Genomic DNA, 10,434 nt, shown 5'->3' with positions numbered 1-10,434 from the left:
TGAGTAGGTGTTGCCATCCAACCATCTCGTCCCTCTCTTGCTGCCCTCAATCTTTCCCAGCATCAGGGTCTTTTCCTGATGAGTTGACTCTTTGCATCAGGTGGCCAAAGTATTAGAGCTTCAGCTTCAACATCAGTCCTTCCAATGAATAGTTAGGGTTGATTACTTTTAGTATTTACTGGTTTGAGCTCCTTGCTGTCCAAGGGACTCCCAGGAGTCTTCTCCAATACCATAGTTCAAATGCATCAGTTCTTCAATGCTGAGCCTTCTTTATGATTCAACTCTCACATGTGTACAAGACTACTGGAAAAACCATAGCTTTGACAATATGGACCTTTGTCTGCAAAGTCATACCTCTACTTTTTAACATAAGGAGAAAGTGTCTTAATTTCATGGCTTCAGTCAGCATCCACCGTGATTTTATAGCCCAAGAAAATAAAATCTGCCACTGCTTCCACTTTTTCCCTATCTATTTGCCATGAAATAATGTGACCGGATGTCATTATCTTAGTTTTTTGAATGTTGAGTCTTAAGCCAGCTTTTTCACCCTCCTCTTTCACCCTCATCTAGAGGCTGGTAGAGTAGTATCATCTGCATATCTGAGGTTGTTAATATTTCTCCCAGCACTCTTGATTCCAGTTTGGGACTCATCCAGTCCTGCATTTCTTGTGATATACTCTGCATACAAGTCAAATAAGCAGGGAAAAAATATGCAGTTTTGACCTAGCAGTGGTATTATCAAGCAATGGTGATCCAGGATCTATTTTGATGGTTATTACATTAATGCTTGCTTACAGATTAATAATGTGATAGGAAGGAAAAGAAGAATAAAGGAGAACTCTACAATTTTTGGCCTGATGTCTACTTAAGGGAATGGGGGAATTTGTTGAGGAAAAGAGAAAAAGAAAGGCTTTAGATGGAGGAAGAGAATGCTGTTTTGTAGCAGAAAAGTGTGAGGTGCCTATTATATATAAAGCAGAAATATGAGAAGGCAATGAAATATATGAGAAGGCAATGAGATATATGAGTATACAGTTCAAAATAAAGATTCAGAGTAGAGATATAAATTAGAATCATTGGATTATGAATAATAATTTTTAAATGAGGTTGAATAAATTTACATAGGTATCTGAGGAAATGGCAACCCACTCCAGTGTTCTTGCCTGGAGAATCCCAGGGACGGGGGAGCCTGGTGGGCTTCTGTCTATGGGGTCACACAGAATCGGACACGACTGAAGTGACTTAGCAGCAGCAGCAGCAGTATACGAGTACAGATAGAAAAAAGAAGAGCTGACAAATCTGAAATACAATTAGAAGGTTTTCAGAGGAGCAGGAGCTGCGAGAGATACTGAAAAAGTCTCTTGAAGTAAAAGTAAAGGCAAGTTTGTGTTGCGTCCTAGAAGTCAAATGATGAAAGTATCTTAAAAGAAAGAATTCCTTTACCCAGATCTGGTATTTCAAGTAAAATGAAGTAAGAACATCAGATTGAGGATTATGGAAGACATTGGTCATCATTGTAATAGTAGTTTTAATGGAATTGCAGAATCACCTCCATTTAGATTGAACTAAATTGGTTTCAAGAAAAACACTCAGTAGGAAGAGAGAAAAAGAATTGGTATTCATTTTTCTAGCAATTTTTTATGTCATGCTGCATATGCCAAAAAAATAGAAATAACCCAATGAATAAAATACAAAAACAGTAAAAAATAAAATTTTTTATGAATTTATATAAAAGGAATTCTTTGAAAAAATGAAGTCAAGAATCTTAGGAAATAGGTGAATTATTTTTTTCCCTTGATGAAGGTACCATTCAGAAAGATAAGTGTTTTATGAACACAGCTGTTAGTATAATTGTTACTGGGCTAGGTGTCAAGTTTTCCTGTAACACTGGAAGAATTTTGTAGGAAAACTTACAAAGATAACTTCAGTCAGTGCCATTTCACTTAGACTATTTGCCATTGGAGCGCCTATCACAAAGATGTGCTATCTTGATATTTTACTCCTGCCAAGATAAAATAAAGTGCAAATTAAAATATACCTCATTTTTAGAACTTACTCTTGAAAACAGGACAAATTTTGTTGGTTACTCCTCATTTCATTTCAAAATAGGCCAAAAATGCACATAGATGTTCAGAACAATAATTATAGGAAGGCAGCCAGCATTAAGCAAAGACGATTTCAATGACAGAACTCTAAGGCTGAATCCTAAATGGCCTTAAGATTGTGATATCTTCCTTCACCACTTTAAATGATTGGTTTTAAATGACTGGACTTTAGGAAGAAGTGAAGCATTTTATCAGTCTCTCATTTTATAATACATAGCCAGATACCATGCAGGCATGTATGTGCACCTGAGTGACTCAATGCAAGATATTCTCCAGATTCACTGTATTCCTTAGTCATTTGAGAAATAGCTAAAAAATAAAATAAAAATAAAAGGCTTGAACCACTTGCTGGATGGAGAGTATTATTACCTAATTTTATAACACTGCCACATGGCTTTGCCACCCCAGGAGGATGGCCATTGTCTGGCTTGGGTTCTTTTGACCCCGACTCAATGAGACCTTTATCAGTGAAAGAATCCAGGCCAAATACAAACATCCCTAAAGAGATCACAGCTTCTACCATCACTCTGGACTTACAGGATCATACTGTAGTTCAGTTCAGATCAGTCGCTCATTCGTATCCGACTCTTTGCGTCCCCATAAACCGCAGCAAGCCAGGCCTTCCTGTCCATCACCAACTCCCGAGGTCCAGCCAAACCCATGTCCTTCGAGACGGTTATGCCATCCAAACATCTTGTCCCCTACTCCTCCTGCCCTCAACATTTGCCAGCGTCAGGGTCTTTTCAAATGAGTCAGCTCCTCGCATCAGGTGGCCAAAATATTGGAGTTTCAGCTTTAGCATCAGTCCTTCCAAATGAACACCCAGGGCTGATCTCCCTTAGGATGGACTGGTTGGATCTCCTTGCAGTCCAAGGGACTCTCAAGAGTCTTCTCCAACACCACAGTTCAAAAGCATCAATTCTTTGCCTTCTTTACAGTCCAACTCTCACGTGCATACGTGACTACTGGAAAACACATAGCCTTGACTAGGTGGACCTTTGTTGGCAAAGTAATATCTCTGCTTTTTAACATGCTGTCTAGGTTGGTCATAACTTTCCTTCCAAGGTGTAAGCGTCCTTTAATTTCATGGCTTCAATCACCATCTGCAGTGATTTTGGAACCCAGAAAAATAAAGTTAGCCACTGTTTCCACTGTTTCCCTATCTATTTGCTCTGAAGTGATGGGACCAGATGCCATGATCTTAGTTTTCTGAATGTTGAGTTTTTAAGTCAACATTTCCGCTCTCCTCTTTCACTTTCATCAAGAGGCTCTTTAGTTCTTCTTCACTTTCTGCCATAAGGGTGGTGTTATCTGCATATCTGAGGTTATTGATATTTCTGCCATCAACCTTGATTCCAGCTTGTGCTTCTTCCAGCCCAGCATTTCTCATGATGTACTCTGCATATAAGTTAAATAAGCCGGGTGACAATATACAGCCTTGACACACTCCTTCTCCTATTTGGAACCAGTCTGTTGTTCCATGTCCAGTTCTATCTGTTGCTTCCTGGCCTGCATACAGACTTCTCAAGAGGCAGGTCAGGTGGTCTGGTATTCCCATCTCTTTCAGAATTTTCCACAGCTTATTGTGATCCACAAGTCAAAGGCTTTGGCACAGTCAATAAAGCAGAAATAGATATTTTTCTGGAACTCTCTTTCTTTTTGCATGATCCTGCAGATGTTGGCAATTTGATCTCTGGCTCCTCTGCCTTTTCTAAAACCAACTTGAACATCTGGATTCACAGTTCACGTATTGCTGAAGCCTGGCTTGGAGAATTTTAAGAATTACTTTACTAAAGTGTGAGATGAGTGCAATTGTGCAGTAGTTTGAGCATTCTTTGGCATTGCCATTCTTAGGGACTGGAATGAAAATGGACCTTTTCCAGTCCTGTGGCCACTGCTGAGTTTTCCAAATTTGCTGGCATATTGAGTGCAGCACTTTCACAGCATTGTGTTTTAGGATTTGAAATAGTTCAACTGCAATTCCATCACCTCCACTAGCTTTGTTCGTAGTGATGCTTTCTAAGGTCCACTTGATTTCACATTCCAAAATGTCTGGCTCTAGGTGATTGATCACACCATCATGATTATCTGGGTCATGCGGGTCTTTTTGGACAGTTCTTCTGTGTATTCTTGCCACCTCTTCTTAATATCTTCTGCTTCTGTTAGGTCCATATCATTCTGTCCTCTATTGAGCCCATCTTTGCATGAAATGTTTCCTTGGTATCTCAAATTTTCTTGAAGAGATCTCTAGTCTTTCCCATTCTATTGTTTTCCTCTATTTCTTTGCATACTGTAGACATGGGACCTAACTTTCCTAGTTGCATTCTGGAGAGTCTAGTTGATACAACCTGAAAATTCAAGAGAGTTAATATGCCTGTGGTCAATTGTGGGCCACTGAAAATCACCATCACAGAAAACTAACCAATCTAATCACATGGACTACAGCCTTGTCTAACTCAAAGAAACTATGAGCCATGCCATGTAGGACGGGTCATAGTGTAGTTCCGACAAAATATGGTCCACTCGAGAAGGGATTGGCAAACCACTTCAGTATTCCTGTCTTCAGAAACCCATGAACAGCATGAAAAGGCAAGAAGATAGGACACTGAAAGATGAATTCCCCAGGTTGGTAGGTGCCCAGTATTTACTGGAGATCAGTGGAGAAATAACTCCAGAAAGAATGAAGGGATGGAGCCAAAGGAAAACCAACACCCAGTTGTGGATGTGACTGGTGATAGAAGCAAGGCCCAACGTTATAAAGAGCAATATTGCATAGGAACCTGGAATGTTAGGTCCATGAATCAAGGCAAATTGGAAGCAATCAAACAGGAGATAGAGAGTGAATGTCGACATTTTAGGCATCAGTGAACTAAAATGGACTGGGATGGGTGAATTTAACTAAGATGACCATTATATCTACTACTGTGGGCAAGAATCCCTTAGAAGAAATGGAGTAGCAATCATAGTCAACAAAAGAGTCCAAAATGCAGTACTTGGGTGCAGTCTCAAAAATGACAGAATGATCTCTGTTTGTTTCCAAGGCAAACCATTCAACATCATGGTAATCCAAGTTGATGTCCCAACCAGTGACATGGAAGAAGCTGATGTTGAACGGTTCTGTGAAGACCCACAAGACCTTCTATAACTAACACCCAAAAAAGATGTCTTTTTCATTATAGGGGACTGGAATACAAAAGTAGGAAGTCAAGAAACACCTGGAGTAACAGGCAAATTTGGCCTTGGAGCACAGAATGAAGCAGGGCAAAGGCTAATAGAGTTCTGCTAAGAGAATGCACTGGTCATAGCAAACACCCTCTTTCAACAACACAAGAGAAGATTCTATACAAGGACATCACCAGATGGTCAACATCGAAATCAGATTGATTATATTCTTTTCAGCCAAAGATGGAGAAGCTCTATATAGTCAGAAAAACAAGACCAGGAGATGACTGTGGCTCAAATCACGAACTCCTTACTGCCAAATTCAGACTTACATTGAAGAAAGTAGGGAAAACCACTAGACCACTCAGGTATGACCTAAATCAAATCCCTTATGATTATACAGTGGAAGTGAGAAATAGATTTAAGGAACTAGATCTGATAGATAGAGTGCCTGATGAACTATGGATGGAGCTCATGACACTGTACAGGAGACAGGGAGCAAAATCATCCCCAAGAATAAGAAATGCAAAAAAGGAAAATGGTTGTCTGAGGAGGCCTTACAAATAGCTGTGAAAAGAAGAGAAGGGAAAAGTAAAGGAGAAAAAGAAAGATATACCCATTTGAATGCAGAGTTCCAAAGAATAGCAAGGAGAGATAACAAAGCCTTCCTCAGTGGTCAATGCAAAGAAATAGAGGAAAACAATAGTGTGATAGACTAGAGATCTCTTCAAGAAAATTAGAGAAACCAAGGGAATATTTCATGCAAAGATGGGCTTGGTAAAGGACAGAAGTGGTATGGACCTAACATAAGCAGAAGATATTAAGAAGAGGTGGCAAGAATACACAGAAGAACTGTACAAAAAAGATCTTCATGACCCAGATAATCATGATGGTGTGATCACTCACCTAGAGCCAGATATCCTAGAATATGAAGCCAAGTGGCCTTAAGAAGCATCACTACAAACAAAGCTAGTGGAGGTGATGGAATTCCAGTTGAGATATTTCAAATCCTAAAAAACAATGCTGTGAAAGTGCTCCACTCAATATGCCTGCAAATTTGGAAAACTCAGCAGTAGCCATAGAACTGGAAAAGGTCCATTTTCATTCCAATCCCTAAGAAAGGCAATGCCAAAGAATGCTCAAACTCCTGCACAATTGCACTCATCTCACATGCTAGTAAAGTAATGATCAAAATTCTCAAAGCCAGGCTTCAGCAATACATGAACCATGATCTTCCAGATGTTTTAGAAAAAGCAGAGGAACCAGAGATCAAACTGCCAACTTCTGTTGGATCATTGAAAAAGTAAGAGAGTTCCAGAAAAACATCTATTTATGTTTTATTGGCTATGCCAGAGCCTTTGAACATGTGGATCACAATAAACTGTGGAAAATTCTGAAAGTGATGAGAATACCAGACCACCTGACCTGCCTCTTGAGAAACCTGTATGCAGGTCAGGAAGCAACAGTTAGAACTGGACATGGAACAAGAGACTGGTTCCAAATAGGAGAAAGAGTACATCAAGGCTGTATATTATCACTCTGCTTATTTAACTTATACACAGGGTACATCATGAGAAACGCTGGGCTGGATGAAGCACAAGCTGGAATCAAGACTGCTGGGAGAAATATCAATAACCTCAGATATGCATATGACACCACCCTTATGGCAGAAAGTGAAAGGAATTAAAGAGACTCTTGTTGAAAGTGCAAGAGGAGAGTGGAAAAGTTGACTTAAAACTCAACATTCAGAAAACTAAGATCACGGTCCGGTCCATCACATCATGCAAATAGATGGAAAAATAGTGAAAACTGTGGCTGACTTTGTTTTTCTGGGCTCCAAAATCACTGTGGATTGTAACTGCAGCCATGAAGGAAAGTTATGACCAAACTAGACAGCATATTAAAAAGCAGAGACATTACTTTGCCAACAAATGTCTGTCTAGTCAAGGCTATGGTTTTTCCAGTAGTCATGTATGAAAGTGAGAGTTGGACTATAAAGAAAGCTGAACACCAAAGAATTGATCCTTTTGAACTGTGGTGTTGGAGAAGACTCTTGAGAGTCCCTTGGACTCCAAGGAGATCCAACCAGTTAATCCTGAAGGAGATCAGTCCTGAATGTTCATGAAAGGACTGATGTTGAAGCTGAAACTCCAAAACTTTGGGCACCTGATGAGAAGAACTGACTCACTGGAAAAGACGGTGATGCTGGAAAGGGTTGAAGGCAGGAAGAGAAGGGGACGACAGAGGGTGAGATGGTTGCATGGCATCACCGACTCAATGGACATGAGTTTGAGTGAACTCTGGGAGTTGGTGATGGATAAGGAGGCGTGTCGTGCTGCAGTCCATGATGTTTCAAAGAGTAAGACACGATTGAGCGACTGAACTGAATTTAGAGCCAGGAGTTAGAATCAAGTCTGAAGATAAATCTTCCTTTCTTTCTCTCTGACTGTGCAAAGCCCAAGTTTCCCTTCAAGCTCTTCTACATGCTTCATATAACCATATCACAGATAGCTTGGAAATTCATACCCTTTATTTGATTTATCTTCTTCCCTCCTTTAACCCTTATTGCCTTGGGATGCACCTCTCAATAAAGTCTTAACCTGTAACAAAATATCAGGTTGTATTTTGTAAGAAATCTGTATTAATACAGAGGCCTTGACAGAGAGGTTAAAAGTGGTTTGACCACATTTGCACAAGTGTAAACATTTTTCTTTTAATTAGAGAAAATTCTTCTCATTGTCAATGATTTAGAAAATGGAATAGGGATATTTCATATTTATATTTATGAAAATATTTATTTTTAAGAAAATATTTACTGCATGGACCTAGAGGTCATCATACTAAGTGAAGTAAACCAGAGATAAAAAGATAAATGTCATATGATCTCACTTATATAGGGAATCTAAAGATAAAAAGCAAGTTAATTTACATTGAAAACAGAAATAGACCCACAGACTTAAAAAACAAACTTATGGTTACCAAAGGAAAAAGTGGTGGGGAGGATAAATTGGAAGCTTGAGATTAACATAAACACATTACTATGCATAAAATACATAACCAGCAAGGACCTATAGTGTAGTACAGGGAATTCTGTTCAATATTCTGTAATGATATAAATAGCGAAAGAATCTGAAATATGTATATAACTGAATCACTTTGCTGTACACCTGAAACTAACACAACATTGTAAATCATCTATACCTCAGTGGTCTATTGAAAGGATAATCCGTCTTCTTGGGGAAATCACATATTAATGGTACCATTTGGTAGGGGGAGGAGTTATGGCTGCAATATCATAATAATTCTAGATGATGGGAGGAGGCAGTAAAATCACACATTTCCTCCAACTTTGAAAAACTGCAGTGAGTAGGAAGTAGTGATGGGGTGACAGTAAGGGGCATTTGAAAATGCACACGTGGGAACTGTCAAACTTAGAAGATACACAGCCTCTGTCTCTAATACAGTTTCTGCTTCTAATATGCCTACATCAAGTATCATAAACAAGAGAGTTACAAGAGTGCCCTGGACATGAACAGGAATTTAGTAAACAATCAGAACCAACTAAAGCATAGGGTATGTGTTTTGGGGTGATGTGAGGTATGACTAGACTTAAATAAGCTAGAGAATTAGTTGATCCTGAAAGACTGTATTATCCACAGTAGGAACTTCATATTTCTGACAATAGAAAGCCATGGAATGATTTTAATTAGGGGAAGCAACCTTGCCTTTCTTCTTAAGCTAGGCCAGATCCAATTCCTCAGAATGCACAATGAAGGACCACCAAATATATATACATTTATTCATTTGTTCTATCACCAGCTGGTCTTCATTTTCCACATCAAATTTGCATCTAAGTATGGGCAGAAAATTTGATATGCTGTGTCCACATATTTCAATTCAGCAAAATTCTGGAAATTGATTTAAAAAAATGCAACAGCATCTTATTTGTTAATGAAAAATTCAGGTAAGAAAATGTTTTTTTTTTTTTTAATTGAAACAATGAAAGATGTCACAAGTAAAATTTGTGTGAATTCTGACAATAGACTTGAATGAAAGAAATGTCCTCCTTGTCAGAGGGGTGAGTGAGTGAGTGAGTGAAGTCACTCAGCCATGTCCGACTCTTTGTGATCCCATGGACTTTGTGACCCCACAGTCCACCAGGCTCCTCTCTCCATGGGATTCTCCAGGCAAGAATACTGGAGTGGGTTGCCATTTCCTTCTCCACGGAATCTTCCCGACCCAGGGATGGAACCCAGGTCTCCCGCATTGCAGATGGAAGCTTTAACCACCGAGCCACCAGGGAAGCCCAGAGGGTAAGAACTTCTATCTCAAATTCATAATTGAGCATAAAGTCTCTGCAGTCAGGCTTTCTAGATTCAGACTCAGCTCTGCCACTTGCTATCTGTGTATTTGTTGCCCAGCTGTTTATCCTCTTTGGTTGTTAATCTTTAATTCAGATAAGAGAGGATAGAAATATACCTATATTTTAATAGGTGAGATTAAGTGAATTAGTATATACGTAGATATATAATGTATTGGCACAGTGCCTGGGATATTGTAAGCAGCTTAATAAATATTATTAAAGGCTACTGAGTAGAACTTCCCCCTGTTGACCTTGGTCACATGTTTTTTGTCTTCTGCCTTCATAAGTACTCATTTAGTGGAGATGAAAATCAGAAGGATTTGAAGAGATGCGAGGAAGATATCCTCAGGAACAAATACACTCAATGTTATTATTGTTAACATCTTTCTATTGCAGGATTGAGAGGATTCAGAAGGACTTTCAATTTTGAAAAATATAAAAACTGGACCTCATGACTTAGGTCAACTCTAGAATTAATGGAAAACAAGGATATTCAGACCTGATTACTAGAAGAGTTTTAAGGACGGAACTGTGTAGAGAAATAATGTTGTATATTTTTACGAAATATGCCATATGTTGTCTTTCTTGGAAAGCTGATGGTGGCATAAATGTTAAAGAAGGTGAGGAATCTCAGTGCAAACCATTAGTTCTTTGTGAGGAAACATATTGTTCCTTGGGGGGTTGCTGGTGGCCTTCTCCTCATGTCCCTCACGTTTCTTATTACAGAAGCTGAGATTTCTAAAGACCTGGCACCTTTTCCTGAAACTTCTAATATTTACTTTAGGAAAGGGCAGGTTCTCTCAG

This window comes from Moschus berezovskii, chromosome 4, assembly GCF_049115385.1.
Source record: "Moschus berezovskii isolate FMDL1 chromosome 4, NW_MosBer_1.0, whole genome shotgun sequence".
Lineage (NCBI taxonomy): Eukaryota > Metazoa > Chordata > Mammalia > Artiodactyla > Moschidae > Moschus > Moschus berezovskii.
Note: the sequence above shows the minus strand (reverse complement) of the source record.